This window comes from Oryzias latipes, chromosome 2 (genome assembly GCF_053564925.1).
Source record: "Oryzias latipes strain Hd-rR chromosome 2, Olatipes_Hd-rR_3.1".
In the NCBI taxonomy this organism is placed as follows: Eukaryota; Metazoa; Chordata; class Actinopteri; order Beloniformes; family Adrianichthyidae; genus Oryzias; species Oryzias latipes.
This window is the reverse complement of record NC_136238.1, coordinates 32,562,377-32,582,944: the sequence shown is the minus strand read 5'-3', so window position 1 is coordinate 32,582,944 and position 20,568 is coordinate 32,562,377. Positions and strand designations below refer to the sequence as shown.

The 20,568-nt window shown below is 42.1% G+C and overlaps 1 protein-coding gene and 1 long non-coding RNA gene across 3 annotated transcripts in view; both read left to right on the top strand.

Moving 5' to 3' along the window:
• Positions 1–20,568, top strand: part of LOC101164420 (uncharacterized) — a 736,165-nt gene that overhangs the window by 31,100 nt on the left and 684,497 nt on the right. The gene's annotated exons all lie outside the window — the stretch shown is intronic.
• Positions 17,248–20,284, top strand: LOC144988058 (uncharacterized). Of its 2 annotated transcripts, XR_013651813.1 has the most exons (5): positions 17,248–17,420; positions 17,937–17,994; positions 18,137–18,198; positions 19,010–19,105; positions 19,594–20,284. It is a non-coding gene; the product is annotated as an uncharacterized LOC144988058 (long non-coding RNA). The 2 variants fall into 2 exon arrangements; XR_013651807.1 differs by having other exon boundaries at positions 17,249–17,994; positions 19,594–20,282.

Sequence of the window (20,568 nt, the reverse complement as noted above, 5' to 3'; positions counted from 1 at the left end):
CGGGCATCCCCAAGCACAATCTGAAAATACACAAATCTGTTATAATAGAATAAAAGTGCAGTTTTTTAAAAAGAGAATACATGAGTACAGTGAGAATGTTTAACAAAACAAACAAATTTGAACCATCGACATATAATTATTAACTACTAAAACAATTAATAACTACTAAACAATTTGTATGAGCTAAAATTGTAGCCACAATATTATTTATATTATTATTTATCTCACTTTACTCATCATCCCCAACAGTGGACACAGAACGTGTGTCAATGCAGTGACAAAACGGAACTCAGTTTCTGTGAATCCCAGTGATTAGCGTACATATTTAAATATCAATAAATATTCCAACACACCAGTGTTATTTATGGTATGGTAAATGAAATTTGTCTTTAAAATAACCTTTAGCATTATTAGATGCAATGATTCACAGAAACTTTGATCTGCCAAACGTAACCTGTCTCATGAACCATGAACCATGAACCAATCTGCGCTGAACCTGCAGTATAACTTTCTCTTAAGGCCCGTACACACCGAGACGAATATTCGCCAGGCGTTATTCGCCAGCGTTTTTCGCCACGTTTTTTGTGTTCACACCCAGGCGATTTTCGCTGACGATGAGTGGAGTGAACATGCAATTTCATTCCCTGACATTAGATGGCGCTTAATGTAAAACAGAAATACTCCTGTACACAAGGTGGCGCTGCGCAACTTTACGCTTCTTAAAGTCGCTTTTCACTCAGAAGAAGAGAGCAAGTATTTACGCGCTTGTCAGAATCAAACAAAGAAAACATGAATATTTCAAGCACCAGTAGCTCCAACTGGTGCTTGGTTCGGGGATATTTTAGAATGTCCGTCATTATTTCTTCGCGGCAGTGTAGACGCTACTTGGCGTCTATCTTCTTCGCTGGTATGTGTGCTCAGCAAGGCAGTTTTGTGTTTGAGCGCCCCCAAGTTGTGTTTTACTGTAACTTCAGAAGCTCCAGACACGTGAGCAAAAGCGCCATTCTCATTGGTCAAGTAGATTTCGACGCGACGCGTCGAAAAAAAAAAACGAACCCGAGGCGTTTTTTTTTTTGACGCTTTAACGCGTGGCGTTTTTTCGCGTCGGTGTGCACACTCTCATTGGTGCCCTTTGTTTAGTCACGAGGCGTTAAACGTCGGCGAAAATCGCCGGCGAAATTCGTCCCGGTTTGAACAGGCCTTTACGCTTAAGCTGTGAGGCTTTTGCTTTTCCTCATAGATCTGTTGCACTCAGCCCTAATCGTTACCTCTCCTGTGCTTGAATCCTTGTTTGAAACTGACATTGACAAAGGCGTTAGGAAAATTGGCTGTGATTGACACATAATAGTAAACATAGCCTACGCTGCACCTGCTGCGCTAGCACTAGATAGCATGCATGCTATGGGCATGTAAACACAGAACACGTCCAGATCTTACCTTCAAAATTGTGGATGTAGCTTGACACATACAATTTGAAGCCCTTCTCTTTTTTGGTTGTCGAAGTGTGACATAACTTTTGTATGATTCGACTCACGTCGTTGACCGTTACCTTTGGGACATCTTGAAGGGACCGAGTGAAAAATGCCATTGTTGTTATTGACGCTATGTGCGCCGTCGACGCCGGATGTAACCTGGCTGGCCGACTTGGAATGCGGAAGTGAGTGTGCATATAGCCTATTCAATGTTCAGATTTGACTACAAAACGCATCAGAGGTTAAATTAACCTTAATCACATTTGTTTATTGTATTCCTGAAGTAGAGTAAATGATAAAGAAATGTCTTCAGTGAACAAAGAAAAATTATTGAAAAAGAAATTTAACAGCAATAAAACTTAAATAACTGTTTTAAAGAGAATAATTTCGAGTATAAATAAACATTAAACTGCAGTCAAAAATAAAGACAAATAATATTTTAGAAATGCTTTCTGTGAAAAAACAACACAGAGGTTTCTTAGATTTCAGCTAAATAAGATTAACACATTTATGAGGTATATAACTGAGATATAACATAATGAAAGAAAAGTGGAAAAAAATGAATGAACAAATGAAATATTTTTAGAATGCAAAAAATTTTCACAGACATTCTGCAAAGATTGTAACGCTGTTTCTTGTTTCTTTGTCGTCTTCAAAGACTTGTTTAATAAAAAAATTGGAGTTTTTTTTTAAATCACAGATTATTTCAGGTTGAAACAAAATAAACACTTAAGGATTTTTTCCCTTCTTAATAACTAGATAAAAATCACATGTAGTTTCTATAAAATATTACTTCTTGCTGGTTTTATCTGAACCCTTTCAGCTTTTTCCAGGTCTGAGAGTGTTAACGGAAATGAAAATATTTGACAATCCAGTTGATGAGAAGCTGCAGAAAGACTGAAATCCATCAGATTGTAAAAACCTAGAGGTGGTCCTTTGATGATGATGATGTGATGAAGATCAGACGCTGATGTCACTGATGTTCTGGCTGTTGATGGGCTGGATGTGGGTCCTGGTGGTGCTGAAGAATGAAAGATCCTTCTACCTGCAGTCATTCCTGAAGGAAGCTGATTGCAGCTGTTCTCTCCTGACAGATGGAATGATGGGAAATGAAGTTCATGTTGAAGTGTGGTCCAAGCAGAACAGAAAGGTCTCACCTCAAAGTCAGGACTTGGATCAGCTGCTGTTCTCTGGGAGCGTGCACGTGCTGCTGCATTTGCTTCTGTCATGGCGTTCTGGATGAGCTGCTGAGGTCTGTTTGCATCAAGACTCTCAGCTGCTTTAGTCAAACTGCTGAGCGATGGAACAATGGAGCCGTTTGTGAAGGAAGAGGATCAAACATGATGCTCTGCATCCGTTTGCTTCAGGAAGTGGAGGTTTTTTAGAGTCTCCAGACTGTTTCTGAACGGCCAAAGAAAAGCAGCTGATGTGGTTCTGTCTCCTACCAGCAGGGAGCGCTCTCAGCCGGACAGAACAGATCCTCAATGCTGCTCTGAGAAGGACTCTTCTGTTCCAGAAGCAGAGACTGTTCACATCCAGGAGAATCTGGACTCCAATGAATCCCAGAGAATCTCCTCTCTGCTGTTTGGACACTTTGACCAGCAGAGGGCAGCATACGGTGGCCCAGAAGGGTCACAACACAACACATTAACTTTACACACAACACATTAACTTTACACACAACACATTAACTTAACACACAACACATTAACTTTACACACAACACATTAACTCACAACACAACACAATAACTCACAACACAACACATTAACTCACAACACAACACATTAACTCACAACACAACACAATAACTCACAACACAACACATTAACTCACAACACAACACAATAACTCACAACACAACACATTAACTCACAACACAACACAATAACTCACAACACAACACAATAACTCACAACACATTAACTTACAACACAACACATTAACTCACAACGGAAGTAAAGCTGCAATGGAAGTGCTTTTATTCTGAAATTTCCACTGGGCTGAGTGGCTAACTGCCTAACAGAAAGTAACGTCACAGTGAGCTGTGGAGGGAGCATGATTTTCTACAAGAGAAGCTAGCAGCAGCGTTGCCAGATTGGGCGGTTTTGGGTGTAAATTTGCGGTCAAAAATGCATAATTTGGGCGGTTTTAAGGTCGGTTCAGCGGGTTTTTTCCCACTCATGAATATATAATAGCGGCCTACGTTAGGCCGTGTGGCTTTTGGAGTTCTACTGAAGCTCCGTGAACGCTCTGGACCTGTTGTTGGTGGAGTGCAACGCCCCGCCTCTTAGAAATTGTGTTCATTAAAGCCTGACAGTGCGATCTCTCCACATTTGTCGTGTCAAGTGTTGGGGGCCGCGTGCGTGTGTGAGAGGAAGAGGGAGCGGAAGAAAGGAGAGGAGCGCGTGCAGGGACTGGGAGGGTGTGTGGGTGGGTGGGGGGTGTTGGGGACCGAGTGAGTGTGAGAGGAGGGGGCTGAAGAACGGAGAGGAGCGGAGCACGTGCAGCGACAGAGAGGGGTGTGAGTGCAGCACGGAGGAGTGTGCGTTAACATTGTGTAGCTTCTTTTGTAGAAGAAACATGCTCCCTCCACAGCTCACTGTGACTTACTTTCTGTTAGGCAGTTAGCCACTCAGCCCAGTGGAAATTTCAGAATAAAAGCACTTCCATTGCAGCTTTACTTCAGTTGTGAGTTAATGTGTTGTGTTGTGAGTTCATGTGTTGTGAGTTATTGTGTTGTGTTGTGAGTTAATGTGTTGTGAGTTATTGTGTTGTGTTGTGAGTTATTGTGTTGTGTTGTGAGTTATTGTGTTGTGTTGTGAGTTAATGTGTTGTGTTGTGAGTTATTGTGTTGTGAGTTAATGTGTTGTGTTGTGAGTTAATGTGTTGTGTGTAAAGTTAATGTGTTGTGTGTAAAGTTAATGTGTTGTGTGTAAAGTTAATGTGTTGTGTTGTGACCCTTCTGGGCCACTGTAGCAGCAGAACTTTCAGCAACTCTGGATCTGATCCCACAAAAACAATCCATGGATGATCAGATTTCAGAAGATTTGAAGGATCAAAGACAAAGATGTTCTGAAGAGAAGATGTGAGAAGAAAGTCCAGAATGAATCCACTCTGACTTCTCCTCATGTCTCTGAAGCTTGTGTCTTCATGTCAATAATATTGATCATGTTCTGTTGTCATTTTCCATCAGAACTTCAGGCTTTTCTCTGCTGATGATCTCTGAGCTGAACTTCTTGGAGGAATTCCTGAATCTGGGATTTGGAGCAAACGGTCAGAACAAAGGAGGTTTCCATTTCTTCTAAGCTCTGCCAGAAGCATGGCCGGCCCTCCCTATACGCGAATTACGCAGCCGCGTAGGGCCCCCGTCACCACCAGGGCCCCGAAGTGGCGAAAAAATAAAATTAAAAAAAGACCCAAATCTGGCAAGCTTTTTCATAGCTGTGAATGTTGTGCAAAAGAATGTTGCCTGCACTTTTGTGATCCCCCCGTCAACACACCTGAACCAATCTGGCAACCCAAATAATGACGTTAAGCCCCTCTCAGCAACGATTGGTCAACATCACTGCATCTGATCCTGGCACAGTGTGTATTTACGAGCGCATTTTGTTTCAATAAAGTTGAGAAAAGAAAAAAAACAAGCGCATTTTGTCACGCTGATCAAAGCGACAACAAGAGCACTTCATGCCACATAGACTTTAACCATCAGGAGCTGAAAAAAGATGAAGAATTCAACATCAGTCACAAGGTAAGTTTGGAGGATGATGGGGCTTTATTTTTTACATTATCCAGTATTTCTGTGAATCTAGCCACAGGGGTTGCAAGCCAGTTGCCTCTGTGCCGGTCCCAAGCCCGGATAAATAGAGAGGGTTGCGTCAGGAAGGGCATCCGGCGTAAAAATTGCCAAAATAACCATGCGAATCATCCACAACACTTTAGACATACCGGATCGGTCGAGGCCCGGGTTAACAACGACCGCCGCCGATGCTGTTAACCTACAGGGTGTCGGTGGAAATTTGACTACTGTTGGTCGAAGAAAGAGGGGAGGCAGAAGGGTCAGTGGCCAGAGAGAGAAGGGAAAAGGCAGGAACATAGGTTTGAGAATAGGGACTCTTAACGTTGGTACAATGACAGGGAAAGGCAGAGAGCTGGCAGACATGATGGAGAGAAGGAAGGTAGATGTACTGTGTGTGCAGGAGACAAGGTGGAAGGGCAGCAAGGCACGTAGTATTGGAGGAGGATACAAACTGTTCTATCATGGTGTTGATAGGAAGAGAAACGGGGTAGGAGTGATTCTGAAGGGGGAGTTTGTAAACAGGGTTCTAGAGGTGAAAAAAGTCTCAGACAGGATGATGAGCTTAAAGTTAGAAATCGAAGGGGTGATGGTGAATGTAGTCAGTGGTTATGCGCCACAGGTTGGCTGTGAGTTAGAAGTGAAAGAGAGATTCTGGAGTGAGTTGGATGAGGTCATAGAGAGTTTTCCCAGAGGAGAGAGAGTTGTTATTGGAGCAGACTTTAATGGGCATGTTGGTGAGGGCAATAGAGGTGATGAGGAGGTGATGGGCAGGTTTGGTGTGAAGGAAAGGAATCTGGAGGGACAGATGGTGGTGGACTTTGCAAAGAGGATGGAAATGGCTGTAGTCAACACTTACTTCCAGAAGAGAGAGGAACATAGAGTGACATACAGAAGTGGAGGTAGGAGTACTTAGGTGGACTACATCCTATGTAGACGAGGTCATTTGAGAGAGGTTAATGACTGCAAAGTGGTGGTAGGAGAGAGTGTAGCCAGACAGCACCGCATGGTGGTGTGTAAGATGACTCTGGAGGTCAGGAAGAAGAAGAGAGGGAAAACAGAAAAGAAGACCAAGTGGTGGAAGCTACAGAATGAAGAAACTTGTGAGGAATTTAGGCAGAAGTTGAGACAGGTCCTGGGTGGTCAGGATGAACTTCCAGATGACTGGGAAACTACAGCAGAGATTATCAGGGAAACAGGTAGGAAGGTGCTAGGTATGTCATCTGGAAAGAGGAAAGACGGTAAAGACACTTGGTGGTGGAATGAGGAAGTACAGGAATGCGTCCAGAGGAAGAGGTTGGCTAAAAAGAAGTGGGATGTAGAAAGGACTGAGGAAGGTAGACAGGAGTACAAGGAAGCGCAGCGTAGAGTGAAGAGAGAGGTGGCAAAGGCCAAACAGAAGGCTTACGATGAGCTATATGACAGGTTAGACACAAAGGAAGGAGAAAAGGACTTGTACAGGCTAGCCAGACAGAGAGACAGAGATGGGAAGGACGTGCAACAGATAAGGGTGATTAAGGACAGAGATGGAAAGGTGCTAACAACCCAGGAGAGTGTACAGAAAAGATGGAAGGAGTATTTTGAGGAGCTGATGAACGTGGAAAATGACAGGGAAAGAAGGGAGGAAGATGTGGTTGTTGTGGAGCAGGAAGTAGCAGAGATTGGAAAGGATGAGGTTAGGAAGGCTCTGAAAAGGATGAAGAGCGGAAAGGCCGTTGGTCCTGATGACGTACCTGTGGAGGTATGGAAGTGCCTAGGAGAGACAGCAGTGGAATTTCTAACGAGGTTGTTCAATAGGATTTTAGAGAGTGAGAAGATGCCTGAGGAATGGAGGAGAAGCGTTCTGGTCCCGATCTTTAAGAACAAGGGTGACACGCAGAACTGCAGCAACTATAGAGGAATAAAGTTGATGAGCCACACAATGAAGCTGTGGGAAAGAGTAGTGGAAGCCAGGCTTAGGAAGAAGGTGGAGATCTGTGAGCAGCAGTATGGTTTCATGCCCCGTAAGAGCACCACTGATGCCATATTTGCTTTGAGAATGTTGTTGGAAAAGTACAGAGAAGGTCAGAAGGAGCTGCATTGTGTGTTCGTAGATTTAGAGAAAGCGTATGACAGGGTGCCGAGGGAGGAGCTGTGGTACTGTATGAGGTCGTCTGGAGTGGCAGAGAAGTACGTCAGAGTAGTTCAGGACATGTATGAGAGAAGTATGACGGTGGTGAGATGTGCTGTAGGTCAGACAGAGGAGTTCAAGGTGGAGGTGGGACTACACCAAGGATCAGCTTTAAGTCCCTTTTTGTTTGCTATGCTGATGGACAGGCTGACAGACGAGGTAAGACAGGAATCTCCCTGGACAATGATGTTTGCGGATGACATTGTAATTTGCAGTGAGAGTAGAGAGCAGGTGGAGGAACAGCTAGAGAGGTGGAGGTTTGCTCTGGAAAGAAGAGGCATGAAGGTCAGTCGTAGTAAGACAGAATACATGTGTCTGAACGAGAGGGATCAAGGTAGAAGCGTTAGGTTACAGGGGGCTGAGGTGAAGAAGGAGCAGGAGTTTAAGTACTTGGGGTCAACAGTTCAGTGTGATGGGGAGTGTGGAAAAGAGGTGAAGAGGCGAGTGCAGGCAGGTTGGAGCGGGTGGAGGAAAGTGTCAGGAGTGTTGTGTGACAGAAGAGTGTCAGCAAGACTCAAAGGAAAGGTGTACAAGACAGTGGTGAGACCAGCTCTGCTCTATGGGTTAGAGACGGTAGCAGTGAGACAGAGACAAGAGGCTGAGATGGAGGTAGCGGAGATGAAGATGTTGAGGTTCTCCTTAGGAGTGACCAGGTTGGAGAGGATAAGGAACGAGTACATCAGAGGGACAGCTCATGTTGCCTGTGTTAGCGACAAAGTCAGAGAAGCCAGACTGAGATGGTTTGGACATGTTCAGAGGAGGGATAGTGGATATATTGGTAGAAGGATGTTGGAGATGGAGCTGCCTGGCAGGAGGGCAAGAGGACGGCCAAAGAGGAGATACATGGATGTCTTAACAGAGGACATGAAGTTGGCTAATGTTAGAGTACAAGATGTTCATGATAGAGTGAGGTGGAAAAGGATGATTCGCTGTGGCGACCCCTGATGGGAAAAGCCGAAAGAGAAAGAAGTATTATAAAGTGTGCTCAACCAAATGCTCATCTTCTCAGGATGTAGAGGATGACACACTGTCTGCTTATACCGACAGACCTATAGAGGTAATCTTATGTTTGTACATGTCAATCTTCACATTCACATTATTGTGTCGACTAACCTATTCTTGCCCCCCCCCCCCCCCCCCCCCGTCCCCACCCTCCAGAGTGTGGAGGAACAACCACCGCAGGATGAGGAGGAGGAGGAGGTGGAAGGTCCATCAAACTCCTCTGCACGGATGAACACAGTTCAGTGACGTACAGTAAATGCCAGAGTGTTATTCTATGGTATTCATGTTGAATGAACAGGATTTAACCCCACACTACTGTATTTTCAGTTCCCAGTTAAGGAGTTATATAGACTTCATCGCATTAAACAAATAGAGAAAACTGATAAAGAGATGTCCAACTTAGATCGACAGAGCCTTAAGTCAGATCTGGAAATTGAGATCCTAAAACACAAGCTACAGGTATGGTGTGTATTGTGATTGCTGAATTCTATAAAGGTTTTGGATGAATATGGAATTCTTACTGTTGCTTTTCAATTTGTAGGAAATAAGGACGACCAAATACATTGTGACTTGAATTTATTCATTGTGGGATTCTTTTTTTTGTTCATCTTTTTTTTTCTTGTTGTGGTGGTTGATTCAATCTGAGAATGAATGGTGGCATATAAGGTCTCGGACCACCCTTCCATCCTGGAAATCTGGAGGGTGGTTGGGGTCTTCCTCTGGGTCTTGTATGTGTAGGGCAGGGTGTTGTTCCCCTCTAAATATGGCAATATTATGGAGAACTACACATGCCACAATGATGTCGCAGGCCCTCTCAGGGGTGACCTTGAGGTGACGTAGGCACTGGAAACGTGCTTTCAACAGGCCAATGGTCATCTCCACCCTGGCTCTAGTCCTGCTGTGTGCCAAATTAAAGCGCTGCTGTGGGCCTTGTTCAGGTTCTGTGTAAGGGGTTAGAAGTTTATGTTGGCATGGGTAACTATCCCCTTGCAGAAAGCCATCAATCTCTCCTGTATAAAAAAAGACAATTAAAAACAAAAATCATATTGCTTATGTGCTACATTTAAGTGCATGTGTAAATGTAGTGCATACATTTACTTACCACATTCCAGTCTGTTGCTTAGGGCAGACTCACGAAATATTCGTGAGTCATGAACAGAGCCGGGCCACTTGGCTTCATCATTGGTGATATGTGCAGCATCACATATAATCTTTACAGTGGAAAGAATAAGACATTTCAAATATAGCATTGCTAGGTTGATTCACCATCATAAACTGCATGTAACTCTATTTACCTGCACATTAATACTTTCTGTTTACATAGTCTGCCTCATTTTCAGTTGGTGCAATGATAGGTATGTGTGCCATCAATGCATCCAACCACATTTGGAAAACCTGAAGGTAATTTTAATTATTAGGTCACTTTCAGAGGATGCAGTAAGACATTAACTAAACATAATTGTTCAGCATAAACACATTTGAACTGATTTGAACACTACAAACCAGCAATCCTGTGAAACTCCTCTTTGATGGCTCTCAGGGGTTTGTGCACAGGAAACACTATAAAAATGCGCAGAAAGCGCTTGAGAGCGAGGCACATTTTCCGAAAAGCTCTGCATACAGTGGCTTTACTAATATGCTCCGCATCCCCGATATTGTACAGAAAGCTTCCATTGGCAAAGAAACGTAAAGCTGCACAAAGTATCTGCTCGGATGTAAGAGCACGTCCACGATGGCTGATGTTAGTAATGTAAGGCTGGATGAGATTGTGTATATATGTAATTGACTGCAACGAAAAACGGTAACGCTCAAACAAAAATGTATGGGGAAATGACAAAAAATCGAGTCTAGGTCTGAAAATCCTTGCACGACGTAAGTGTAATTCTCTAGGAATTAATGCAGCCTCCTCGTCTATTGGGTCCTCCAAAAAAGGACAAGCCATTCTTGTCACTTAGACCGTCTTTGTGTGACGGAAATGTGGGCAATGAAGGTTAAAGCGACAAATACCGCTTCGTCTTTAAAAAGGGGAGGGGACCGGCAGAAACCTTGAGTTTAGAGAATAAAACCTGCTCCCGACCAGGTTAGGTTCACAGCATAAGTAACCATGGACACTGACTCGGAGTATAAGTTACCTCTTTCAGAAACGGGTTTGACTTACTCTGTTTTCTCTGGTTTAACAAACCTCCCATTCTGAAACGGAAAACCCAGGGTATCCCTAATTTCAGGGTCAACACACTCAGAGTTTACACTAGGGGTGCTCCGATCAGGATTTTTGGGGCCGATCACCGATCCCCGATTGCTGGAAGCTGTATCACCCGATACCGATACCGATCACCGATTACAGGGTCTATTTGAAGCCTTCTATTTATCATGTAGCATAATTTTTTAAACAATATTTAACAACAATGCACATTAAGTATTACAATTAAGAGAAGACAACGCATCATGAATTGACAACTGTGTATTTATTTGGAAGCAACATTTCCAACAAATTAACTTAGCAGCATGTGTTTGGTTATTAGGAACAACTTAGGACTTGACTAATACAACTTTCCTGGAGAATATATAAATAAAATAAGATAAGACATAACATCTGAGTCTTTAAATTTAGCTTTAGGCTACTTTTAAAACTGCAACAAAAAAGGCTATAGCCAAAATATTGTTTTAAGTCAGTCAGACATTGGTTATTGAAATATTTACGCCCTGGCAGAGTGTAACGTGAATCTAAATAGGACATGAGTCGCTGGAACCCTTCGTCTTCCACAACAGACAGAGGCTGGTGATCTAGGCAAATGAATTCCATTATTTTGTCTGATATCTCTTTATGCTTCTTACTGTCCCTGCTGTAGGGTTGCTTTCTTTGAAATGTCTCTGTTACTGACAGCTGAGTGAGTGGCGCTTGAGTTGCTGAACTGTCTCGCTCTCTCTTTGCGCTAGCTAACTTTGAAAACTGCTCATATTTCCTTTACGTGACTAACCTTCAAATGTCTGATGAGGTTGGTGGTGTTAAAATGTTTTGCGTGCTTTCCGCCTCGTGGGATTTGCTTGGTACACACGTTGCAGATTGCTAATGTATTATCTTTTTCGCACACCACGTAGAATTGCCAAACCGGTGAAGCCATTTTTAGCAGCGCGTAAAAAAATCGTCTCGCGAGTTTTGCGTCATCTGATCGGCTTTTCTGGATCGGCCTTTATAGAGACGGCCGATCAAACATCCCAAAGCTATAATCGGCCGATTATGATCGGCGACCGATCAATCGGAGCACCCTTAGTTTACACTTAACCTCCTTTCTGAAACAGGCCCCTGGTCAGGCTGGAAACAGCCTGGAGATGTTGTTCATCCATCACAGGGTTTGGTCCAAAGCTCCAGTGCAGCCTCTCACCTCCTCCACCTTCCTCTTTGAGGGAGGCAGCAGAAGCTCCTCCTCTTCTTCAGCTGGATGATGCTGTCCTCCACCTGCAGCTGGACCTGGATGTTCTCTCAGACCATGTGGCCTCATGGATCAGAAGGTTGAGGGTTCAAGTCCCTTCATGGTTGAAGTCAGACAGAAGAAGAGTTTGGTTTGGATCCTTTCTTGTCTTTCTGTTCTCATTGAGTCTCTTCTAGTTCCAGGTCTGGTTCAAATAGTGGAATCATCCAAAAGGATGAAAACAGTCCTCAAAGCAGACGTCAGATTGAAAAGCTCATCAAAGAACACATCCAACTAGCCAATCAGCAAAGCACTGACAAGCTGGACTTGTGCTCTCTTTCAGTGAAGAACCTCCTCCTGCTGCTCCTATGGCAGGCCATTTTAACATTTAAAAGCTAGACTGGATGTGTGTTGCAGATATCTTTATATGAGTTTTGCCTAGTCAAAAAGAACATTTCAGATATCCGCAACTACATTCTTCCTATCCGTAATCGTAATTTCAGATATCCTCAAACATATTATTCTCAGGACAAATGACATCACTTTCACCATTCATTTGTATGGGGTTTACAATTACAGATATCTACAATTCAGTTGCAGATATCCACTTCATGAATTACGGATATCTGTAACTGAATTGTAGATATCTGTAATTCCAGTTTTAGATATCTACAATTTCATTCTTACTAGTCAAAACTCAAGTTAAAGATGTCTTGAATTCAAGTCAATTCAAGATATCTACATGTTCCTTTTCAGATATCTTAAATTAAGTTTTGACTAGGCGAAATGACGTTGCAGATATCTGAAAGCAAATTAGGTCCGCATCGCACTTTAGGGGAAGAGCAGAGCGTGTTGTTGTAATCATTCAAATCGCACCTGCTGACTTGTAATTAGCACTGATTAGCACCATGTCGGAGCAGTACGACGGAGTTTCAGGGCCAGTTTACAAAAAATATGTTTTGTTTTCTTTAATTACGACTTTTATCTTGTAAATTTAGGAGATAAAAGCGTTGTGTGGTGTTTGTGTGTGTGCTGAGATGGGGGTGAGCACGGAGCGGAGGTGTGTGCGTTGATACTGTGTTCGGAGGACGGAGCACCGTAATAAAAAGGTGTCCCCCTCCCAGAATAACTGTTTTCGAGTCATTCTTAATCCGCACTGGAGGCTTAGGGTTCCGATCAGGAAAGTGAACCCCGAAGGAGAATTGCCTTCGGCGGAGCCTGAGGAAATCTCCCCTGTGCTTCTGACCGCGGTCGGAAAGAGAGAAAAGAAAAGAGAAAAACACCAAAGTTTTCCGTTTATCGGAGCCTAGCTTGAAGATGAAATATGTGGAGCCTTTGGTGAAGCTTTATTTACGGATAGCTTTAAAACAAAGTGATTCTGAACCTTTTGACGACTTAAAATCAGATTATTGTCAGTGGAGCCGGCATTCCAGGGTTCGGTGTCGGTAAAGCCGACTTTCATATGTAAAATGAGGAGCTCAGAGACACGTTTGGGTGCAGAGGACCACTGCAGCTTTTATTTTCCTTTTAATTCACATAACCTGAAGTTCATCTGTCACCTTATGTCATGAACCTGTCAACCGAACACCAATGTGGAAGTAAACAGTGTTACATACACCTCTCCTCCAGATGAAACGTCCCGATCCAACATAAAACAATAAAGAGGAATGAAAATAGTCTGTTATATTAGCATTACAACGTTAAAAATGCCAAAAAAGTGCTTCTCCTCGGACAGAAGCGTCACATAAACATAGAGATCTGGGGCCTCATTTATAAACGTTGCGTACGCACAAAAGAAGGCGTACGCCACTCTCTACGCAATAGTTGAGATTTATAAAAAGCAAACTTGACGGGAAACTGTGTGGTCCTTCACGCAAGCTCTGACCCAGGCGTACGCACAAAAACAGGTGAAATGAGAAACGGCGACACCGTCGGCAGATGGAAGAAACACGTGAAAGTGAAAATGACAATACTGCCTCTCAGAAATAACATGAAGACTTCACAAAGCAAGTCTTACAATTAACAGCCTACACAAACACGTTTGATCGATCAGCAGTGAAACAAAAAAAATCTAACGAAAATTACAACAGAAATTCAAATGAACGCATATTTGCAGAAAGAAAAGTGAAATATGTTCTGCAATATTGGCATGTTGTGCGGACGTGCGGACGGACGGAGAGACGCACTAATTGTCCACTGAAAGTTGTTTTCATATTAAAAAATTTCTTCATAAGCTATGGAATTATGGTATTCATACATATGCCTTTAGTTTGTTTTATTTTTGATAAAACCATGTATGGCGTATGTCTCAACCATTCAGAAAGCAACAAGAAATAACATTTGCGCTAAACAATTTCCCATTTCCACGTTGATTATTACTGACATCTTTAGCTTGTCAGATGTAATTAAATGGATGGAAATAAAATGCCCCAATCACAATGCGTAATGACGCACAATGGCTGATCTTGCGCTCTTAGAAGATGTGGCAAATGGAAGAATTCGGAGTAAATGCATCTTTAGACAGCAAGAAGACTTTCTGGCAAACGAGGACGAGTGGCTTATGAGCCGGTTCCGACTTCCTCGAGCCGCCCTGTTGGACCTCTGCTGGCTTTTGGGCAGAGGAGCACTCGGAGGAACTACGCGTGTCACCCGGTGCATCTGGCGCTCCGGTGCCCCCCCCCCCCGATGGAGCGCTAGAAGTTTTTTCGCCTCGACTTTGATGTCCGACCATTTCCTTTTTATTTCGGCCACGGTCCGAGGTTATGAGGCTTAAGCATTTTCGGCGTCTGCCACCGTTTGCCGCTCACGTGCCTTTTTGGCATTAGTAATGCCCACACTGTGCCCTCCAAACAACATTTTTCTCCTCTTTTCCACCTCGCCAACGATTACTTGCACTTCACATTGAGTGAAGTTACGTTTTTTTTTATTTCCTCTCTGTGTTTGCCATGGTTTCGCAATCAATGAATATTCATTTGTGGGCGTTTCACTGACTATTGATGGGCAAATATGGGCGTGTCATAAAGCCGCAAAAGCTGCGCTGCATTTAGAATTGGTTGTGATTTATAAAGGGAAAGATGCGTAGGATGTGCATGCGCACGGTTTTATAAATCCGAATATTTCTGTGCGTACGCACGTCCTATGTTTCATCCGTACGCCACTTCTGATGCAAATCCTACGCAAAGTTTTATAAATGTGGCCCCAGGCCACCGAACAGATGAGTTAGCTTTCTCTCTGCATTTTGTGAGCCCTTGGTGTCCTGCGTGAATTTTCTTCAGGATCTCTCCCCTTTCAGACTTAGCGATGACAATTCTACAGCCACGGATGAGAAGGCCGTTGGTCTCTGCCAGCTCATTTTTAACTTTCATATAAGCTCGGACATTTATAGGAACCTTTTCTTTGTATTCTGGCCAGCCTTTTCTTACCAGCTCGATGACGGTTTGTAGTTCACTGTCTTTGGCTGTGGCTGCTCTGATGCCATCTATACGACTCTGAGAGGCAGGAATGCTTTGAACTACCGTGGCTACGTAACATTCAACCTCGCTGTGCATGTCTGTGGGCTCTCTGGTACGAGCCTGAGGACAACGTGACAGGGTGTCTGCAACGACGAGGGTGTTGCCTGGTACATAGACAGTCTCTGGGTTATACCTCATGAGCCGCATAAAAAGGCGTTGACATCTCAGAGGAACGTCATCTAAGCTACGGCTGTTCACCAGGGCCACTAAGGGTCTGTGGTCGGTCTCTAGCCTGAATCGATCCAAACCGCGCAAGTACATGTCAAACTTCTCACATGCCCACACGCTGGCTAGACATTCCTTCTCGATTTGAGCATATCTAGTCTCAGCCTCTGATAAGCAACGGGAGCAGTAGGCAACTGGCCTCCACTCTTCTCCATGAAACTGGAGTAGTACAGCGCCTAGCCCATAGCTGCTGGCGTCTGCGGAAACCACCGTCTGCTTTGTAACATCATAGAAGGTGAGAACCGGGGCTGATGTTAGCATAACCTTGATGTTATCGAACGCTGACTGTTGCGACGGACCCCAGGTCCATGCATTTTTCGTTCTAAGGAGATAGAAAAGGGGTTGTCCGACCGTTGCTAGTGAAGGTATGTACTTGCCCAAGTAGTTCACCATACCTAGCACCCGTTTCAGTTCCTGAACGTTTTGAGGTGGGGTTAGCTGGTTAATCGCCTCCACCTTCTCAGGGTCTGACTTATCGATCAGGTGACCAAGGAATCTTAACTGGTTCTGTCTCAAGGAGCATTTCTCTTTGTTGAGTTTAAGGCCTGCTGAATCGATTCGACGTAAGACCTTTTCCAAACGTGCGTCATGTTCTTCCATGGTATCTCCATGCACCAAGATGTCATACATGAAGACTTTGACACCCTCCAAACCTTCCAGAGTTTCCAGCATTTTATGTTGGAAAATTTCTGGCGCACTGGTGATGCCAAATGGCAGTCTTTTGAAGCAGTACCTGCCAAATGGTGTTATAAAGGTTGTCAACTCGCAGCTATCTGGGTGCAGGGGAATCTGCCAGAACCCGCTTGCAGCATCCAGAGATGAAAACACCGTGGCACCACTCAACTTAGAGGTTATTTATGAGGGGCCGTATAAGACATTATTTATTCTGAACCATTCACATTCATACATTCTTGCTCTCACAGTCATATATACTCTCTTTCGCATACATATATTCTCTTACGCATCCATATATTCTCTCTCTCACATTCATACATTCTTGCTCTCACAGTCATATATACTCTCTTTCGCATACATATATTCTCACTTGCACATCCATATATTCTCTCTCTCGCATGCATATATATTCTCTTACGCATTCATATATTCTCACTTGCACATCCATATATTCTCTCTCTCGCATGCATATATATTACTTTACACATACATACATTCTCACTCTCATTGTCACTCTTAAAAAAGAATGTATGTATGTGAAAGACAAGTATATATGAACGTGTGAGGAAGAGTTTATATGTGTGTGTGAGAGAGGAGTATGCATGAAACGGAAGTTACTTTGCATGAAAAGGAAGGCACTTTGCATGAAAAGGAAGGCACTTTGAATGAAACGGAAGGTAGATGATTTCTCGTGCTCTGATTGGACGAGAGGCCGCCACCTCCCATTTTGAACACACTCTAAACCCTATCACTTGTACTGACTCATAACTATTAAGGTTACACAACTTAAATGTCATTTTGTAGTTGATTCAACTATAAAGTATTAAGCTCTATCAAGATTTTTTCAAATTTAACTTAACAGTGCTAAATATTTTAAAGCTTATTTGTATCTGGCACTCAAAAATTTTACGTGAAGTAGCGTTATGACGTCATCACGTACTGGTGGGAGGGTCTTTCGTTTTCTCTACGTTAGCTCAGGTGGCCATGTTGGATTTGCCAAATGCGAGTATGCGACGTTTGAAATTGAAAGTCGAGCATTTTATTATTCTGCAAAGCGTTGCGATTTCGTCCCGCTTCAAGACGCCCCAACCTCGGGTTTTTTTTTCATCCGCCTCATCGCTGATGGTGCCGTCTTGTCTTCAGCCCTGATTTAATTTGGTAAGTATCGTTCATGGTTTATGAATGAATGCTTTAAAAATGCTCTTATACTACCGTAAATGTGGTTTACTGTTGTTTAAACATATGTGTGTTATGATTGTTTTAGAGATTAATGTGGAAATGCATACATGATTAGTTTGTCATAGCAGACGTATGGCGAGCCAAACCCAAAATGCATTTCTGCCCGTAAGTTACGACAGTGATGAGGTTTTTTTTTTTTCAGAGGTAGAAATGATCTGTTATGCTGCAATCACACTAAACATGATCCGCGTGTGAAATTCGCGTTGGAGGCCTCTGTCTGTGGCTAAAGTTTGCTGCTGGACATTTGTCCAAAAATGTCACTCAAAGCCTCTAACGGTTGTGTGGGAGGAGCTACCGCCAACAGTTTTAAGCCTGGTTGCTACATGGAAGCATTGGGTTTTGAATGCAGCTTTAAGCTTTTATAAATCACTGATCTCCGTTATAAAAAAGGTTTTTGTAAAAATAAATTAATCAACGTGCTCGTGTTGTGTTCAGGTACCGAACTACAGAGTGTTCAGTGTTTCACCTCCAGGTAGACGCCAAGGCCAGCCAGGTAACTTGTCTCAGTTATTTGTCTAGAGCTATTTTAAAAAAACAAAAAATGCAATAGGTTGTGTAGTGCAATAAATGTTTTTTGATCAGAATATAATTGAAACATTTTTTAACATTGAAAAATCTCTTTTGGACTTTTTCAGATACTGAACTTCAGAAAGTTCACCAGAAAGTCACCATTTCACCAGAAAAGACCTGTCAGTGGGTGAGTTTTATACTTATTTAATGCATTCATCCTGAACTATTACCATTATTAGATTTATACGGCAGCATGGAAACATTTATGCAAATTTTAACTAGCCAAAGGTCTAAATAGAGCTGAAATTATTTACAATTTAACTAAACATATTTAGATTGCAGGCTGAAGGTGGCACAATGGAATGGAGGTGCAAGTTGTGTTCTGTTACTTTGGCACTATGCAGTACTACATATAATACTGCAGTACTACATAGCCAATATTCCAAAGTGTTTCCACTGCCATGTATGTGGAGACACTTTGGAATATTGTCATGTCTTTATGACAGTATATTACAATAATAAAATGATGTTGCATTAGCACCATTCCATCATTTGAAACCATGAAAACTCATCTGTCAAGATCTGAAATGGATTTATGTAGAGTAGATGCAGTCAGAGGAAATTGTGCAGTTTTTACATGTTTGTGTAACTTAAAGCTGCCCTTTTCTGAGACTAAGTCCACCAAAACAGACAGGAACTGGCCAGCTTGGTTAGGATTTATGACCTCCAGGTGAATTTCTAATGTGCATAATTCAAAAACGGATAACAAATCATTTGTAAACAGCTGTAAGAAGCCACGGTGTAACTTGCCTTCAAATGACTTTGGGTGTTTGACCTGAAGTGGATCATGACATAAACACTGTATTGTCCTCTTACTAGAAATAGACATCTAGAAAAGGTATCATTTTATTATTTCTTAAAGTTCCTTAAGTAAATATTGGAAGTGTTTGCTCTGCATTTGCTTCAAAGGTAATGGATATTTCTTTTTATTCTTTTAGGACCAGCGTGACGTGAACATGAGACGGGCACTTGTCCTCCTTGCACTTCCTGTTTATCTGCATGAAGATGCCTCCAACTTCTTCAAGACCTGTACAGTAAGTGCACACGACTCCCTGTCAATGGTTTTCACTAATCCTTTAATATTGATTGAGATTTTATTGAGTGACATAATAAATAGGCAATTGTTTGTAGTTTGTAAACTGAGTGATATTTTTAAATGGTTTTAAAACTGAGACGGAAGATGAAAGGCGAACATCAGGGACTCCTGATTGGAAGGAGTGGAGTTTCGTTTACCTTTTCTGCTCCTGATCCATCATTATTTGAATAAAGAAAAATGAAGCTTTAGTCTTAAATTATTTTATAAATGTCCTCCTTCAGAAAAATGCTAAAGAACTTTTTAAAAACACAATTTTAATTGGAGTTGGTCCTTAAAACATCATAGCCAGTTGATTAAAAGCTAACAGAATGTTAGCATGAAAAGATTCCTATTGACAGATGGCAGGAATGTCAGTTTTGGACATTAGTGTGATGAATATCTTTGAGGGTCTGAACTCATCTGTGTTTTTTGTTTTGTATTTTCCAGAATACCAGACCTCACAGACACTGCTGTGGGTATCTTCTCAGTTGTCGTGGTGATGCTCCTGATGCTGCCGTCAGTGGTCCCACACATCTGGCTGACTAATCTCTTCTAACTCTTCGGGGACATCTATGCTCTGGACCTACAGCACCCCAAAAAACTTGAACTTGCCTTCATATTTATTCAGAATGCTGTCTTGAGCCTTGAGGACAGCAAACCACTGAAAGGACATTTATTGACGCTGAAGAATGTTTCGTTGAGTGAGTCTTCCAGAATGGACTATTTGTTGGTTTAAGTGTTATGCTACTAATGTGTTTTGTTGTGATCATTTGCTTTTTCTGCCGTAAAATACAAAACCAACTCTTTTTGTCAATATGTTGTGTGGCACTCTTATAATGCAGTTTTATTGCACTAATTGTTTCTTCATCCTCTTGACATTTGTGCTTTTTTTTAAAGAGCAATTAAAAAAAGTGTATTAAGCAATCACTATTGTGTGGCCTTCACGTTTGTTGGTTTTTATCAATGTTAGCCTTTAAAATGTAGTGGGGCAGTATCAATATCTCTGTTTAGAATACATTTTAAGCTGAAGAATTTTAAATATTTTCAATGCTACACATTTAATGAGTTAAAGAATTTATAAAGCATTTGAGTGAATTTTACATATTTTATGAGTTGAGTAATATAAAAATATAGTTAGTTAAAGCGTTTTTTAGTTGGAAAATATTAAAAACTTTAAGTAAATAATTTCTCTTTTATAAGTTGAGGAATCTTAATATTTTTTATATGAAATAATACAAATGTAAGCCAACTGACAATATGAATTTTAATAAATGTTAACTTAAAAGTTTTAATAATATAACTTAACTGTTGCGTAATCTGTTACAAAATAATTTTTAAGTTCAGTCAACTCGCTAGGGATTACAGTGCAGACGCTAACATGAACAAGCAAGAAATCCCAAATTAACAGACTTGTGGTGTGGA